Source organism: Bos grunniens, chromosome 19 (genome assembly GCF_055505025.1).
Source record: "Bos grunniens cultivar Pamir isolate PY7600 chromosome 19, Bosgru_T2T1.0, whole genome shotgun sequence".
In the NCBI taxonomy this organism is placed as follows: domain Eukaryota; kingdom Metazoa; phylum Chordata; class Mammalia; order Artiodactyla; family Bovidae; genus Bos; species Bos grunniens.
This window is the reverse complement of record NC_141183.1, coordinates 20,515,038-20,533,052: the sequence shown is the minus strand read 5'-3', so window position 1 is coordinate 20,533,052 and position 18,015 is coordinate 20,515,038. Positions and strand designations below refer to the sequence as shown.

The 18,015-nt window shown below is 51.2% G+C and overlaps 1 pseudogene across 1 annotated transcript; it reads left to right on the top strand.

The window, feature by feature from the left end:
• Nucleotides 1-6,745: 6,745 nt before the first annotated feature.
• LOC147351553 (primary amine oxidase, liver isozyme-like) lies at nucleotides 6,746-13,412 on the top strand (annotated as a pseudogene). The gene is made up of 5 exons (XR_015147577.1): nucleotides 6,746-7,967; nucleotides 8,959-9,848; nucleotides 10,068-10,352; nucleotides 10,856-10,985; nucleotides 11,712-13,412. The product of XR_015147577.1 is annotated as a primary amine oxidase, liver isozyme-like (transcript).
• The last annotated feature ends 4,603 nt before the right edge of the window (nucleotides 13,413-18,015 follow it).

Here is an 18,015-nt window from a genome sequence, read left to right as displayed (position 1 = left end):
TTTACAAAGCAATATTACATAGCTATAAAACCAATCATATTTCTTTCTAGAAATCAATCTTCTAAAGAGCAAGGCAAGGTACAGTAGTGTGTATAGGGCACCACCTTTTGTGTTTTAAAAGAAAGATCATATAAATACGTATTTTCATATCTTATAGATGCATATTCAGAAGACATGGGTGACAAGGGTTGCCTCTGGAGGGCATCCAGGTGGAAGGGACTCAGGAGGGGGACTTAGTATAAACCCTTTTAAAAGCTTTGAGCCATATGGCTGTATTACCAATTCATTTATTATTATTCAAATAATAAATGGTCCCATACAAGACCTGACCAAAATCACTGCAGAGGGTGACTGCAGCCATGAAATTAAAAGACGCTTACTCCTTGGAAGGAAAGTTATGACCAACCTAGACAGCATATTCAAAAGCAGACACATTACTTTGCCAACAAAGGTTCGTCTAGTCAAGGCTATGGTTTTTCCTGTGGTCATGTATGGATGTGAGAGTTGGACTGTGAAGAAGGCTGAGCGCTGAAGAATTGATGCTTTTGAATTGTGGTGTTGGAGAAGACTCTTGATAGTCCCTTGGACTGCAAGGAGATCCAACAAGTCCATTCTGAAGGAGATCAGCCCTGGGATTTCTTTGGAAGGAATGATGCTAAAGCTGAAACTCCAGTACTTTGGCCACCTCATGCGAAGAGTTGACTCATTGGAAAAGACTCTGATGCTGGGAGGGATTGGGGGCAAGAGGAGAAGGGGATGACAGAGGATGAGATGGCTGGATGGCATCACTGACTCGATGGATGTGAGTCTGAGTGAACTCCGGGAGTTGGTGATGGACAGGGAGGCCTGGCGTGCTGCGATTCATGGGGTCGCAAAGAGTCAGACACGACTGAGCAACTGATCTGATCTGATCATCCTTTAAACTATTATAAGTTGTCTTTTCGGATAGGGTACAATGGGAGAGGATAAACTGTGTTGAGAAATGAGCCCAGGGACTCAATTTTCTCAAATATTTGAGACTCAGAGAAATAGGTGTGGTCTCAGGTGACCCCATGCTCTGGCTTTTCCAGTAGTCATGTATGGATGTGAGAGATGGACTATAAAGAAAGCTGAGCGCCGAAGAATTAATGCTTTTGAACTGTGGTGTTGGAGAAGACTCTTGAGAGTCCCTTGGACTGCAAGGAGATCCAACCAGTCCATCCTAAAGGAGATCAGTCCTGGGTGTTCATTGGAAGGACTGAACTGAAGCTGGAACTCCAATACTTTGGCCACCTGATGTGAAGAGCTGACTCATTTGCAAAGACCCTGATGCTGGGAAAGATTGAGGGCAGGAGGAGAAGGGGACGACAGAGGATGAGATGGTTGGATGGCATCACTGACTCAATGGACACAGGTTTGGGTGAACTCCAGGAGTTGGAGATGGACAGAGAGGCCTGGCGTGCTGCAGTTTATGGGTTTGCAGAGTTGGACACGACTGAGTGACTGAACTGAACTGACTGACTGACTGACTGATGACCTCTTTGCCTCTTCTTGTCTGTACGTCTCCAAGGGAAATGTTAAACCTCAGTCAGTCTCTCTTTGACTGTCTATGGCTCACTCTCCCTGTCTGTTTCTCTTCAAGGAGGGAGAATGAGAAGCAATGGGGAGGGGTGGCTTCCACCTGCTGGAAGCCCATGCAGGGCTGGGAGGTGAAGAACAGGAAACAGATTTTAGATGCTGCTCAGCTTCTGACCTGAGGGAGTCACATCCAGGGAGCTCACACACACAGAAGCTTCTGCTCCTTTCTGCATTGCTCCAAACCCAGGATCCCTGCTGGGTCAACAGTGGACGGAGATGAATCAGTGAGCTGGAGAGAAGCTAGGTTTCAAAGAACAGGGAGAAAGACCTCAGTCAGGAGAGACTGTGGCGGGTGGATGAATTTATAACACGACCCAAGGTGGAGGCCAGAGTGGTTCAGACAGTGACTGAGGAGAAGGAGAGGTTAAAGACTGAGACAGAGGAGAAAAATTAGTGTTGGGGTCGCCATGGTTCTGATACTGACTTAATGCCTTTTCTCTCTCTGACCTGAGTCATTGAACTTCTCCATAAGATTTTTATGCTGTTGTTTCTACCTCCTCCTGCCTTCTTTTTATGGTCAGTTGCATGACAGCCAGTGCTGGAGGCAAAGGAATAAAGGAATTTTTTCTTTTGGAATAAAGGAATGTGGTGTCAACCCCTCCCCTACCCGGGCAGAATAACTTGCAAGTCATTGCCTTGAAACCATGTCCAGACCAAGGCAGTGAGTGTTTACAAGTGGTGAGTGTGCGTGTGAGTGTGTCCGGATGGTCGCTTACAGCTTTGATGTGGAACAGGGACTGTGGTTGTGTCTCTCTACAGCTGGTCTAGGGATGACACCCCTGTCCCAGGCCTCAGTGGACTTGTAGACCGTGAGCTTTTCAGCCCACTCAGGTCGGAGGCCTGCAAGGTGGACCTCCAGCTGGCCACCCCACCCACGCTCTCATCAAAACCTGAAGCTGGCTGGATTGTTGGCCTCAGACTCAGTGTCAAGCCAAAGAAGGGAAGAGTAACGCAGGATGTCAGGTTCTGAAAGAATCCCTGTCCACAAGGGCACAAATTTTGGACTTGGGCCCATTGCCCTTGAGGAACTGAACTAGGGGACACCCAAGATGTCCTTACAGGAGGGCGATAACTGGGACTCCAGGAATGGAGACACAGGCAAACCGTGAGCAGCAGAAGCCTCGCCCTCCTGCCTTGGCTCTCGTCCTGCAGCCCCAAGGCAGGGCTCCCTCTGCGAGTGCAGGATAGGATTCCCACACGCGTTCGACAAAGACTTCCCCAGTGCCTCCTGTGTGCCAGGCACCTTGGGAGGCACCAGGGTACATTATGGAGTAAGACACAAGGTCGCCCCCAGGGGTGACAGTCACAAGTCAAGAATCAATTACATCAGGAACTTTTTCAGGGAGGTGGGAGGAGGAAAAAGCAGGGGCTCCTAACCTGGACTTAGGGACTGGAGAAGGCTTCCTGAGGCACGAGATGTCTAAGCTGATGTAGAGCTGGCCGTAGGAGAAGGAAGTGAGTAGTGACAAGTTTCCAGGAAGAGAGAACAACATGTTCAAAGGCCAGGAAGTGACAGGGTAACACCATCCAAGTCCCCAGGTTCACTGACGGGTGTGTGGGCTGAGAGCAGAGCCTGGAGGGACAAGCAGGGGCAGAGAAGGCAGGTGCTTGCAATCCATGGTTCCCCTAAGAGAAATGGGGAGCCATGGAAGGATTCTAAGCAAGGGCGTGCCAGGGTGAGAGTTTCCTTTGCCCCTCCTGCAGTGGGGGCCCAGCACGTGAACCACTGGACCACCAGGGAAGTCCCAGAGCATCACTGTGTTTAATGACCACTTAACACTTGGGAAAGTCAGTTGCTGATTAAAGTAAAATCCTGCCCAAAAATAGTTCCCTTGGTGCTTTGTGCACTGATGGGATAATTGCTTAGATGATCCTTGTAAACTTTACACAGAGCATGGTGGGATAGGAGAAAATTAAACCCCTAAGGAAAAAAAAGGTTTCTTGGCTCTCCCTGACAGTTTCTTTGACTGGATTTGACACTGAAAATGGGTTCATTATTTCTACAGACTCTTTACCTGTTTTAAGGGAAACCCACCCCTAGTGGCCCCCTCCAGAAGGGGGTCCTCTTGCTAAGTCGAGTCTAGCACACTGCCTCTCCTGGGGGGTGTCTTCCCTGGGTCTGTTCCTTCCAGGCACCATCCTCCAAGGAGAGCTCTCCCTTTCCAGGGTCCTTCCCCCTGAGTCCCTCCTCATCCCATTCCCCTCCCTCTGCTGATGCAGAAGCCACAGGCCCTTCCAGCCGCTACTTCTGGACCTCTGGGTGGCATTGTCCGCTCTGACTAGTTCCTACGGAAAACTCTTGCCTCTTGTGACCTCCTCACATTCTGACCCCTCCGAGGGCATGCCAGCTTCTTCGCTTCTGCTCTGCCAACCAGCCCGCTCAGCCCCACACCTGGGCGTTTTCTGGCCTTTGGCCCCGGCCCTCCTCTCTCCCCTCTGCACCGTCCTCTCTGGGTGATCGCAGGCTCTCCTATCTTTAATGATTACTACTTGTTGTTCAATCTAAATCTCAATTTCCAGCCTAGAAGCTGTTCTCCCATCCCTGGAAACCCATAGAGACAATGGTCCTTTTTCTGGGCATCTGTGCTGGGGCTTCCCAGGAGCACCTCAACCTCAAACTTATTGGTTTCCCCCTTAACATTGCTGTTCTTCTTGTAGGTCCTTCTGATGAGAAAAGCCCCTCACCCACTCAAGTCACCCGTTAGAGGAAATTCCTTGGTGGTCCAGAGGTTAGAGGTCCTCCCTTCCACTGCAGCCGTCACGGGGTCCAGCATGGTTGGGGAATTAGGATCCTACAACGTGCACTGTGGGATCAAAAAAAAAAAAAGTCCATAAATTACCAAGTCACTGAATGGAAACTTTGTCTTTGTGTCGCCTAAGTCACTGTGCTCCTTCTCACATACCCACCCAACCAATCAGACACCGAGTCCTGTCAGCTCCACCCACCACGTTGCTCAGACCCTCCCTTCCTCTTGTCCTCCAGGTCACTGGCTTCAGACTGGCCCTTTGCCTCCCATCTGGTGTCATGGTCTGTGTCTGTACCAATCCAAGCCCTGCTTGGAACCACAGTCAGAGCCGTGTCCCCAGATTGCAGATCGGAGGGAGTGCAGTGACCTGTGTGTCCTTCCGCTGCTAGACCAGGCCTCTGAGCAGAAGCTCAGCTCACGCACTGCCACCTGGGGCCCAGATCTGGGAGCTGGAGATGGGCTCTGGGTCCCAGGAATTAACTCACCTTGAGCATAGTCACAGAGGCTGGGGCAAAGTTTGTCCAAAAGGAAATAAGACCTAGGGTGGGGGGAACAGTACGTGTGGTCCTGTCTCCTGAGTAATTCTCCAAATGAGACTCCTTTTTTGGTTTAGGCTGGCTGACACAATGATTGTGATGCCTACGATGAAAGGACATCAGAGGAAGCGATGTGTCAGCAGGACACTTAGAGGAGGTGGGCAGGGGGCACCTTCTTCTATATCAGTTCCTCCAGCAGGTCAGGCAGAATCTCTCCTTCCCGCTCCCTGAGCATTACCCACCTTCCCTAGGAGACCTAGGATACCCCAGCAGAGTGGCTCTTCTTGACCTGTCACACTGGTTGGGATTAGTTTTCCCAAGCACAGGGAAAGCATTATCCATCCTCTTGATGATGTGTTCTTACCGAGGAGAAGAGGCCATCACTTACAACAGGATCCAGAATGAAGTTCTTGGCCTGGAGAGGCTGGCCTTGTGGCCAGGGCTGGGTGTGCCCTTAGACTCTGCTCCTCTTAGTACAAGGTCTGCATGAACCATTTCAATTTCAGAGACTGGGGCTGAAGATCCTTGACTGGGGTGCTTGCACTGGCACATGGACAAATGTCTCCTGAAGCAACAGAATACAGGGAAACTGTAAGGCATTAAAAATACCGGCACGGAGCAGCAGCAGCTGGGGTGATCGTGAACCATAAGATACAAAAAGAGCACAAGTGTACTGCCACTTCTGAGCTGCCAAAAGCAAAAGCAGTGTATTGGGCACTATCTCTGCACACAGGACCACAAGCAGTTGGGTGGACCACCTAAGTCAGCCCTGGGGCCCACTCTGCGGATCTGCCCCTACTCTTACTCCACTGAAGGAACCAGTCCACAGAGGGCAAGCAGGGAACCTGTGTTTTGTTCTTGCGCCTTCCTGTAGCAGCTTGAATACCAGTAAGGCCCTGCCTCAATTCCTCCTCTGGCCTCTTATCAATTCTACTGATGGAAGTGTCCTAGGACACAGGTTGGTAACAAAATGACCCGTGTGTGGAATTTGCATATCAAAATAGAGCTGGTTGTAGAAGCAGCTGGTATCTGGAGAACCTGAACTTCCTGGGGTTGATTTCCCTGGTTTCACATGTGCCCAGATTTCTGTCTTTCTGCAATGCCCACTTTCCTTAAGACCCGCATACTGCACAAGCCTTCCTGACCTGATCTCTTTTGCTGTCCCACCGACTCCTGTCTCCACCTCACACCTAAAACACTGACCTTGGCCATTTCCTGCCCAAGCCCAGGCTGTTTCAAGTTCTGTACCTTTGCACGTTGTGATCCTTTTGGCTGGAATGTACTGTCCATTCCCCTCCAGGCGAACTGCAAGGTCATCTAAGGTGCCTTTCAGGGGAAGTGGTCTTGGAGGTGGGCAGGTTGGAAAGGATTCTCCCCCAGGTCACCAGGGAAGCATGTGCCATCTCTGGAACCCTCAGTTTCTCTGGTCCTGTCAGGACCTGGCTGCACAGAAGATGGTGTCTCCCCCACATTACCTGCCTGGGAATGGAGGTAGCTTTGCTCTCTTCCTCTGCAGTATTCTGGAAAAGGGTTTCCTGGGGATGAGGGTTGTGGACAGCTAGGTTAAGTCCACAGCCAGAGTTCCAGGCACCCTGACCTGTGATCATCCATCAGTCCTGCTCCTGGGGTAAGGAGGGGGTCTTTCTTACACTGACTGCTCCCCCCACTGCCTGCTCCCCTCCTGTGACTCAGGGAGCTCAGGGCCTCCACGATGTTGAACTGGCTCAGCTCTCAGTTCCCCAGCTCCCTATAGGTGCTTTGTGTTCTCAGCATGACTCTGCAGGCTCCTGTGGGTGCCTGTAGGATTCTGGTGATGGGGGAGCAGAGGACAGTGATGAGGGCTTCCCAGTCTAGAGGAAGGAAGGAGCGAATCCTGCTGGAGGGTTGTGCTCAGGTGTGATTTGCTTACAGCCAGGTAGCCAGGAGAAAGTTTGGGCCTGGAGCAGGAAGGAAGAGCACAAGGACAGTCCCTTTCTGTCCCCGTCAGATCTTCCCCTTCTGTCTCCAGCTGTGTACTCAAGCCCAGCCCTCCCCCACTTTGTGTTCCAACCTTGAACCTGAGTGTTTGATTTGGAACAAAAAGACAGAGGCTGACATTGGTCACTTAAAATGCAGATTCCTATCTCAGCCGTATTTCCCGAACTGAGTTAACCACTGCCCCCACAGCCACCCTCCACTCCCTGCCAACCCTCTGCCCTTGGCTGCTTGTCTTGAATGTACCCTTCATGCCATCGCCCAGAAGACCCACCCAGAGCCAGGAACCTCGAGACACTAAGGAGGCATCATTCACCCAGTTCTGTCTGTCTATTTGTCTATCTTGCATGCTGCATTCTGATTCAAGAGCCTGAAGAGTCAGGAGTTTTAGCGATGTTCATCTTCATTTTTCTGTCCTTGTGGACTCTTCTGGTGATGGGCAGGGAGGAAGGTGGTGCTGGGAGTGAGGAGGGAGTTGGGAAGCAATGTCATCCCAGTCTGCCTCCCCGCTGCCCCTCCGCATCCCCCAGTGTCCAGCCCTGGGCACACCCTGACCACAGCCAGCTGTTTGCAGACCTGAGCCGAGAAACGCTGACAGCTGTGATGTCTTTCATGACCTAGAATCTGGGGCCAGACCCGGTGGATGAGACCCAGGCCCGACCCTCAGACAGCTGTGTCCTCTCGGTAGAAGTGCAGCTGTCCCCTAAGCCTGCAGCCCTGGCCCACCTGGATAGAGGTAGCCCCCCACCTGCCCGTGAGGCACTGGCCATCATCTTCTTCGGCAGACAACCCCAGCCCAATGTGACTGAGCTGATGGTGGGGCCACTGCCCCAGCCCTCCTACATGCGGGATGTGACCATGGAGCGTCATGGGGGCCCCCTGCCGTATCACCGACGCCCCGTGCTTCTTCGAGAGTCCCTGGACATAGACCGGTTGATCTTTGACAGAGAGCTGCCCCAGGCTGCTGGTGTCCTGCACCACTGCTGCTCCTATGACCAACGAGGATAGAAACTGTTGACCATGAACTCAGCTCCCCGTGGAGTGCAGTCAGGGGACAGGGCCACCTGGTTTGGCCTCTACTATAACATCACAGGTCAGGAAGCAACAGTTAGAACTGGACATGGAACAACAGACTGGTTCCAAATAGGAAAAGGAGTACATCAAGGCTGTATATTGTCACCCTGCTTATTTAACTTATATGCAGAGTACATCATGAGAAACGCTGGGCTGGAAGAAACACAAGCTGGAATCGAGATTGCTGGGAGAAATATCAATCACTTCAGATATGCAGATGACACCACCCTTATGGCAGAAAGTGAAGAGGAACTAAAAAGCCTCTTGATGAAAGTGAAAGTGGAGAGTGAAAAAGTTGGCTTAAAGCTCAACATTCAGAAAATGAAGATCATGGCATCCTGTCCCATCACTTCATGGGAAATAGATGGGGAAACAGTGGAAACAGTGTCAGACTTTATTTTTCTGGGCTCCAAAATCACTGCAGATGGTGACTGCAGCCATGAAATGAAAAGACGCTTACTCCTTGGAAGGAAAGTTATGACCAACCTAGATAGCATATTCAAAAGCAGAGATATTACTTTGCCAACAAAGGTCCATCTAGTCAGGCCTATGGTTTTTCCTGTGGTCATGTATGGATGTGAGAGTTGGACTGTGAAGAAGGCTGAGAGCCAAAGAATTGATGCCTTTGAAGTGTGGTGTTGGAGAAGACTCTTGAGAGTCCCTTGGACTGCAAGGAGATCCAACCAGTCCATTCTGAAGGAGATCAGCCCTGGGATTTCTTTGGAAGGAATGATGCTAAAGCTGAAACTCCAGTACTTTGGCCACCTCATGCGAAGAGTTGACTCATTGGAAAAGACTCTGATGCTGGGACAGATTGTGGGCAGGAGGAGAAGGGGACAACAGAGGATGAGATGGCTGGATGGCATCGCTGACTCGATGGACGTGAGTCTGAGTGAACTCCAGGAGTTGGTGATGGACAGGGAGGCCTGGCGTGCTGCGATTCATGGGGTCGCAAAGAGTCGGACACGACTGAGCGACTGATCTGATCTGATCTGATAGCATCACAAAAGGTGGATCTTACCTGCACCTTGTGTGGCTGGCGCTGCAGGTAGACCACAAGGCTCTGGACCCTGCCCAGTGGACCATCCAGAAGGTGTTGTTTCAAAGTCGCTACTATGACAGTCTGGCCCAGCTGAAGGAGCAGTTTGAGGCTGGCTGGGTGAATGTGGTGGTGATCCCTGACGATGGCACAGGTGGGTCCTGGTCCCTGAAGTCCCAGGTGCCCCCGGGTCCAACTCCCCCTCTGCAGTTCCATCTTCAGGGCCCCCGCTTCAGTGTCCAGAGCAATCAAGTGTCCTCCTCATTGTGGACTTTCTCCTTTGGCCTCAGAGCTTTCAGTGGTCCTAGGATTTTGACATTCGATTACAAAGAGAATGACTGGCTTACAAGATCAGCCTTCAAGTGGCCAGCACTGTTTATGGTGTGGGAATACACCACAGCAATGCTCACTCGCCCTATGAATAATGGCATTGGCATGGGTTACTTCCCCACACTCCATTCCTGTAGAGCGCCCCTACCGGGCCACCTACATGGACTGTCACTTCCTTGTGGAGTCTCAAGCCCCAAAGACACCACATGATGCCTTTGGTGTGTTTAAGCAGAACAAGGGCCTGCCCCTGAGGTGACACCACTCAGATTTTCTTTCCCACTATTCTGGGGGCGTTGCACAGACAGTGCTGGTCTTCAGGTCTGTGTCCACGATGCTCAACTATGACTATGTGTGGGATATGGTCTTCTACCCCAGTGGGGCCATAGAAGTCAAATTGCATGCCACGGGCTACATCAGCTCAGCGTTCCTCTTTGGTGCTGCCTGAAGATATGGAAACCAGGTTGGGGAACACACGCTGGGCCCCGTCCACACCCACAGTGCCCACTACAAGGTGGATCTGGACGTGGGAGGTAAGACTCCCTAGGGGAGGCAATGATTCCAGTAGAGGGGGCAGAAAGATTGGGGGCATCTTTGGGTGAGAGGGTAGAGAAGCAGGGGACACACTCAGACGGGTCTTCTCTTTGGCCCCCACTCTGAAGACAGGTGCAGACACAGTCCAGAGCCGGCAGGGCAGCTGCCTGACCAGGCCTCCCTCCGCCCCTCCCCCTCTGCAGCCCCCCTGCCCCCAAAACTGAAGAGCTGTGTCTGGGCTGAGGACATGGCTTTTGTCCCCATGATGGTACCCTGGAGCCCTGAGCACCAGATGCTAAGGCTGCAGGTGACCCAGAAGCAGCTGGAGACTGAGGAGCAGGCTGCCTTCCCCCTGGGAGGGGCCTCCCCTCACTACCTGTACCTGGCCAGCAACCAGAGCAAAAAGTGGAGGCACCCTCACAGCTATCGCATCAAGACAGTCAGCTTTGCTGGGGGGCCGATGCCCCAGAACAGCTCCACGGAGAGAGTGGTCGGCTGGGGAAGGTGGGTGGTGAATATTGTTGGAGGTGGGTGGATGAGATGAAAACAGCATGTTGGGAGGGGCAATTGGGAACCCAGTTCAAATTCTACACAAGGTGAGGTAAGAAAACAAAACATTTCCTGGTTATCAAAAGGCCTACAGTAGACACATGGTCCCCTTGGAAGGCTAAAGCCCAGGCAGATAAGACTTTCCTGTTTTCCTAATGCTGTGCCCCAAAGGGATCAACAGGAGAAGGACATAATAAGATGTTGGGCTCAGGTCAAAAAATAAAGAAAAAGAAAGAGATCACCCAAGTACTGTATCTTTAAAAAAAAAAAAAAAGTGTTGGACCACCCACTAGGTGGGATGTGGGATGTGCAGGATAATGGCTGCACACTAGGGTGACATCACGGTGAGGGTGTGGATGAGCTGGGAAGCTGAGGTCCATGGACTCAGCTCCCTTCCATGATGATCAGGCAGCAGGACAGGGACGGTGACCATGGACCCCTGACCAGAGCATCTCTAGGTACCAGCTGGCCGTGACCCAAAGGAAGGAGACAGAGCCCAGCAGCACCAGCGTCTTCAATCAGAATGACCCCTGGACTCCCACTGTGGACTTTGCTGACTTCATCAACAATGAGACCATTGCTGGAAAGGTCAGCTGACTGTGGGAGAAGAGGGAGGGGTGGGGGGGGCACAGAGATCAGTCCTACCTTCCCTTGGCGGGGGGCCTGAAAACCCGTGATCACCTGAAGGGCTGAGATGACTCCTGCTTCCGTGCTTTTGTGGATCTGCTCACTATTTGTGGAGGGAAACTTCCTAAGCTGGGAGTTCATCTGCAGACCCTGGCTGAGGTTCCAGCCTCTCCTCGAGAGGCAGCAGCTCTCTCAGTCTCTGCCTGTGGACTGAGTCCTTTAAGGGCCCCAGGATTCAGAAGGGCTGGAATGACCAGGGAAGACCACATCTCTTATACCTAAAACTTCTCCGTTTCTGTCTTCAGCACTAAAGGATTAATTTCCAAATGTTGAACTTTTCTGCCACCCAAACCTGATCTACTCTCCTCCATTTTCCTTCCTTCAGTTACAGTTTGGGAACTCTCCCAGAGTCAGCGGAGGTGCTAAAGTAGCCTGTGGGTGTCATCATTTCTCTTAGGATGAGTAAGCTGATGGGGAGATGGCAGCTGCAGGCTGGGACATGGGAGGCTGGTGTCGTTCCTAATATGAAGTTGATTCTTTATGCTTTGACTTCTGGGCTACTATGAAAAAAAGGTTAAAGATTTAAAACCCTCTTGAGTGATGGTGGGCTCCCAAAGTGAATCCTCTGAGGCTGCAGAGGTGTCCTTAGCAGCGCAGGGCTTCATGACCCCTTTCTTCCCCTACTAGGACTTGGTGGCCTAGGTGACAGCCGCTTTCCTGCACATCCTACATGCAGAGGACATTCCCAACACGGTGACAGTGGGGAATGGTGTGGGCTTCTTCCTGCAACCCTACAACTTCTTTGATCATGAGCCCTCGTCAATTCTGACTCCATAAACTCCCAGGAAGTCCAGGATGCTGGGTCCTATGAGGTCAACTCCCTGCCTTGTCTGCCCAAGGCTCCTGCCTGTGCCCCTGATCTTTCTGCCTTCTCCCACGGGGGCTTTTCCAGAACTCGGTGTTCCCTGGGATGGGGAATGAGACTGGGGCTCCAGGGTCTGGGAGTGTGGGGAGAAGGGCCAGGAACTGGGGAGCCTGTGCCCTCTTCTCCCTCCTCACGCCCCGGGGTCCTCTCTCTCCTCCATCGTCCTCCCTTGCTTACCGCCTCGCTGGGGTCATCCTGAAGCTATGCTGCCTGAATCAGGGGCCTCTCAGCTCTGTGCACCCCAACCTGCTGGGTTCCTGTCGCAGAGGAGAGGAACGGTCAGCTGAGAGGCTGGAGTCATGGTTACACGTTTCTACAAGACTCCTCGGTTTGGTGTTTTTCATTTTCTTTTGTCTTTGCTTTCTGCTTTCCCCAAATGGTTTTAGGCCATGCCAGGTCTCTCCTGAGACTCCCCAGTCCTCACTTGAGAGGAGAGGAAGCGAGGTCTCTCTGGGACTGGTTGCCTAGAGGTCGTGGGCAGGGTTCCTGGCAGGCTTGTGAATCCAGGAGTCCAGCTGGAAGGGGCTCTTTGGCCCATGTTTCCTCTCATCCTGGTCCTCCTTCTCCCTCTTCCTTCTTGCCTCACCTCCTCCTGTTCTTACCTATTCTTATAACCTGGGATTTACATCCCAGCCCTGAGGAGACGTTCCTCAGCTCTCACTTTTCAACTCTGGTCTCCTCTCCTGACTCTAGGCCTGTGGAAGTCTGAAAATGCAAGGGACATCTAGCTTGAGAGGACAGGCCCCGTCTGTCTCCCTGTGTCTGGGAGCTGCCCCTTCCCCCAGTCCAGGGGCAGGGTGTTTCCCCACAGTTCTTTCTGCCCGTTTGTATAGGCCTGTCTTGCATCCTCTTGCAAAGGATGCTCATGGAGACAGCAGCAGCTCTAGTTAGCACTTGAGGTGGTTTGTGGGTGCAGTGGTAATGAGGAGTGGTCATTTTGTGCCAGGTGTGTGGTGTGACCAGGGTCCTCTGAACTTGGCAATAGCCAAGATGGAAGACTGGGTGAGAGCCAAGGGTGAGAAGCAGAAAGACCAGTCACACCATGCCATGGGGCCAGGGGCTGACCAATCACGTGTGAGCATGCAAATGAGCCAGGGCCTCTGTGGGTGGAGCCTCCCCCACAGGCTGTCCCTTCAGGATCCGGGGTCTCTCCACAAATGTCCAGAGATTGGACATAATAGAACTGTCCTTCCCTAGAACATTTGTTAAGTAAGTTCTAATACGGCTTGACAAAGCAATACTCCGCAGCTGTAAAACTATATCTTTTCATAGAAATTACTCTTCTAAAGAGTAAGGCAATGCACAGAATTGCATTTTATGGGGAAGGATCATATAAACCCATATTTTCGTATCTTATAGATGCATATTCAGAAGACACGGGTAACACTGGTTGCCTCTGTGAAGAGGAACCAGGAGGTAGGGACTTGGGAGGGAGGAGACTCGATACTACATATCCTTTTGTACATTTTGAATTTTGAACCGTGTGACTGTATTGCCTATTCATTTATTATTATTCAAAAAATAAGTGGGGCTAAATAGATTCTGACTTCATTCTTTAAAGTAACTTGTCTTTTTCTTGCCTGGAAAATCCCATGGACGGAGGAGCCCGATAGGCTACAGTCCACAGGGTGGCAAAGAGTCACACACGACTGAGCAACTTAACTTTCAGGGTAGGGGAGGGTACTGTGCCCAGGGACTCAATTTTTTCAAGTGTTTGAGACCCAGAGAAATGGCTGTGGCCTCTGTGCTTAGTCAGTCAATCATGGCCAGCTCTTTGTGACTCCATGGACTGTAGCCTACCAGGCTCCTCCATGGATGGAATTCTCCAGGTAAGAATACTGGAGTGTATTGCCTTTTCCTTCTCCAGGGAATCTTCCTGACCCAGGGATAGAACCTGTGTCTCCTGCATTGCACAGAGGTGTGGCCTCTGGTGACCCCTTTGCCTCTTCTTGCCTGTATATCTCCAAGATAAAATGTTAAATGTCAAGAAATTTCTTTTGCTATCTCTTGCTCACTTTCCCTGTCTGCCTCACTTCGAAGAGGGGGAATGAGAGGCAATGGGGAGGGGTGACTTCCACCTGCTGGAAGCCCAGGCAGGGCTGGGCAGTGAGGGACAGGAAACAGATTTCAGATGCTGCTCAGCTTCTGACCTGAGGGAGATCATATCCAGGGAGCACAGAAGGGAGCTTCTGCTCCCTTCTGATCTGCTCCAAGCCCAGGTTCTCTTCTGGGTCAACAGTGGATAGAGGTGAGCTGATAGAAGCAAGCTTCCTAAGAACAGGCAGAAAGCCCTCAGTCAGGAGAGAGGGCCAGTGCTGGGTGGGTGAATTTATAAAATGACCTGAAATCAAAGTCAGAGTGACAGAGGACAGAGATAGAGGAAAAGGAGAGGCTAAAGACTGAGACAGAGGAGAAAAATGGGTGCTGTTGCCGCTGTGGCTCTGATACTGACTTGATAACTGTTCTTTCTCTGACTTGAGTCATTGAACTTCTCCACGTCGTGCTTATGCGGTTGTCTCTACCTCCTCCTGGCTCCTCTTTCTGATCAGATGCACAATAGTGAGTGCTGGAGGCAAAAGGAAGAAAGAAATGCAGTGTCCACCCCTTCCCCAGCCTGGTTGAATAAGTTGCAAGTCATTGCCTTGAATCCCATGTCCAGACCAAGGCTGTGAGTGAGTGCAAGTGGTGAGTGTGCCTGTGAGTGTGTGTGGATGCTCGCTTAGAGCTTTTTTAAAAGTTTATTGTCACTTTTTTTCTTTTAATGTATTTTTCTTTCTTCGGCTGTGCTAGGTCTTAGTTGTGGCATGAAGGACCTTCAGTCTTAGCTGTAGCATGTGGGATCTAGTTCCCCAACCAGGGATCCAACCAAGGCCCCTGCACTGGGAACAGGGGAATGTTACCCACTGGACCGTCCGAGAAGTCCCAGAGCACTGCTATATTTAGGAGCACTTACCACCTGGCAGGTTCAGTTACTGAATAAGGTCAAATCCCAGCCAAAAATCGGTAGTAGTTTGTGTGGTGATGAGATACTAATAATTGTGTAGAAGATTCTTGTATACTTTACACAGTGCTTGGTGGGTTTGGAAAAAGGGGATACCCTTAACCAAATAAAAAAGGTGTATGAGGTCCTGCTGACAGCTTCTCTGATGAGACTTATCAGTGAGAATTGGCTACCTTCTCCAGTATTCTTGCCTGGAGAATCCCAAGGACAGAGGAGCTTGGTGGACTACAGTCCATAGCGTTGCAAAGAGTCGGACTCGACTAAATTGACTTAGCATAGCACATATCAGTGAGAATGGGCTCGTTAATTCTACAGCCTGTTTACTTGTTTTAAGGGGAAACCCACCCCTCCAGCTGCTCCCAAAAGGTTCTCTCTCATTTATCCAACCCTCTCCCTGACCTTTTAATCTCTCCCTCTTGACTGGCTCTTGACTCACATCTCGTTAAGTCTCTGCCAGGACCCTGACCCTCCAGGACAGGGTCTTCCCTCAGCTTGTGCTTCTCAGATGCCTTCCTCCAAGGACAGCTCTACTTTTCCCACCTGCAGCTTCCCTTCCCCACCCAGTCCCTCCTTATCCTGCTCTTCCAAATGCTGATGCAAAATCACAGTCCCTTCCAGCCGCCACTTTCTGGACTTCTGGGTGGCACTGGTCTTCTCTGATTAGTCCCCACTGAAAACTCTCTCCTGTCATGACCTCCTCCCATTCTGACCCCTCTTGGGGCATGCTGGCTGCTTCTCAGGCTCCTATGCCGGCTCCTTTGCCTCTGCTGTGCCCACCAACCTGCTCAGCCCCACACATGGGCATCTTCTGGACTCTGGCCCTGCTCTCCTCTCTCCCCTCTGCAGAGTCCTCTCTGAGTGATCTCAGGCTTCCTATCTTTGTGCATTAGTCACTCAGTTGTGTCCAACACTTTGCCACCCCATAGAGTGTACCCTGCCAGGCTCTTCTGTCCAAGGAATTCTCCAGGAAAGAATACTGGAGTGGGTGGTCATTTCTTTCTCTGGGGAATCTTCCCAACTCAGGCATTTACCCAGGTCTCACACATTGCAGGCAGATTCTGTATCATCTGGGCCAATAACTACCTTTTATTGTTTGACACAAATCTCTATTTCTAGCCTAGAGGCTGTTCTCTGGCCCTTGAAACCTATAGACCCAATGGCCTTTTTTCTGGGCATCTATGATCAGGCTTCCCACAGGAACCTCACCTCAAGCTTGTTGGAATCCTCCTTCAATTTGCTGCTCTTCTTGTAGGTCCTTCTTCTGGAGAAGGCCCCTCACCCTCCCAAGTCACCCAATGGAGACCTGGTATCCTTGTGTCACCAAAGAGTCTGTATCCTTTCTCACACACCCACCCAATCAGACACCATGTCCTGCCAACACCCCCGGCCACATTGCTCAGATTCCTCACTTCTTCTCTGTCCTGGAGGTCACTGGCCTCATCTGACCCTTTGCCTCCTGTCGCTGTCCTCACTTCTGTCTTTGACACACTTGGTGCTCTCTCAGCATTGAAGCTGGAGCTGTACCCCTGGGGTGCAGATCAGAGTACAGTGACGAGGGCATCCAGAGCGGTTCCACTGGCCTCATGGGGACTCAGGGACAGCAGGCAGGCTCAGGCAGCACATTCTGGGGCCCAGCCTGGGGACTGGGTATGGCACCTGGCTCCCAGAGATCGAGTCACCTTCAGCACATTTACACAGGCTGCGGGCAAGTTTGTCCAAAGGGAAATAAGACTTACTGGAGGAAGCAGGATGTGTAGCTCCTTTCCCCTGAGTAACTGTCCAACAGAAACACCTTCAAACAGTTGTTTACGGTGTGTGATATGATGATTGTGAAGCCTAGGATGACACGAATTCAGAGGAAGCAATGTGACAGCAAGACGCTTCTAGAGAAGGTGGGCAGAGGGGCACCTTCTGCTATATCAGTTCCTCCTCAAGGCCAGGCCAAAGCTCTCCCTCCCACTCCCTGATCATCACTTCTCCTCTAGGAGACCTGGGGATTCCCCACCAGAGTGGACATTCTTGATCTGTGATTGCTAACACTGGTCGGGACGAAAAAAAGTGTTAGGTGTTCTCTTGACAATGTGTTCTGAGCTGGGAGGAAATACCACGACTTATCAAAGGATCCAGAATGAAGTTCCTGGGCTGGAAAGGCTTGCTGTGGGGCCAGGGATGGGTTTGACCTTAGATTCTGTCACCCCTTTATTACAAACTCCACATGAACCTTTCAAACTGAGACAGGCTAGAGCCTGAGTTCCTATACTGGAGTGCTTACACTTGGCACCTGGACAGATATCTCCTTGAGCAACAGAATACAAACAACCTGTAACAGACTAAAAATATCTGCAAGCACTGGGCAGTCTGGGCAATTATGAACAATGAGACACAAAAAAACACAGAAATGTATTGCTGCTTCTGAGGTGAAAGGAGAAGAGCAGGGTTGGGCATGACCCCTGCACACAGCACCACCAAAGGGGTGGGCAGACCACCGAAGCCAGCCCTCAATCCGCTCCACGGATCTGCCCCCACTCTTACTCCACTGAAGGAACCAGGCCACAGAGGGCAAGCAAGGGAACCTGTGTTTTGTTCTTGCTCCTTCCTGCTGCAGCTCGAGTACCAGTTAACTCTCACTTGATTTACTTCACCGGCCTCTTATTAATACAATTGATGTAAGAGTCCAAGGCCCCAGGTTGGTCACAAAATGACCCGTATGTGGAATTTGCATATCAAAATAGAGCTGGTTGCAGAAGCAGCTGGTATCTGGAGAACCTGACCTTTCTAAGGTTGATTTCCCTGGTTTCACATGTGCCCAGATTTCTGTCTTTCTGCAATGCCTACTTTCCTTAAGACCCACACACTGCACAAGCCCTCCTGACCTGATCTCTTCTGCTGTCCCACCGACTCCTATCTCCACCTCACACCCAATGCACTGAGCTTGGCCATTTCCTGCCCATGCCAGGTGCTTCAAGTTCTGTACCTTTGCACCTTCTGATCCTTTTGGCTGCGATGTACTGTCCATTCTCCTCCAGCAAACATACTCTGTCTGCAAGGTCATCTAAGGTGACTTC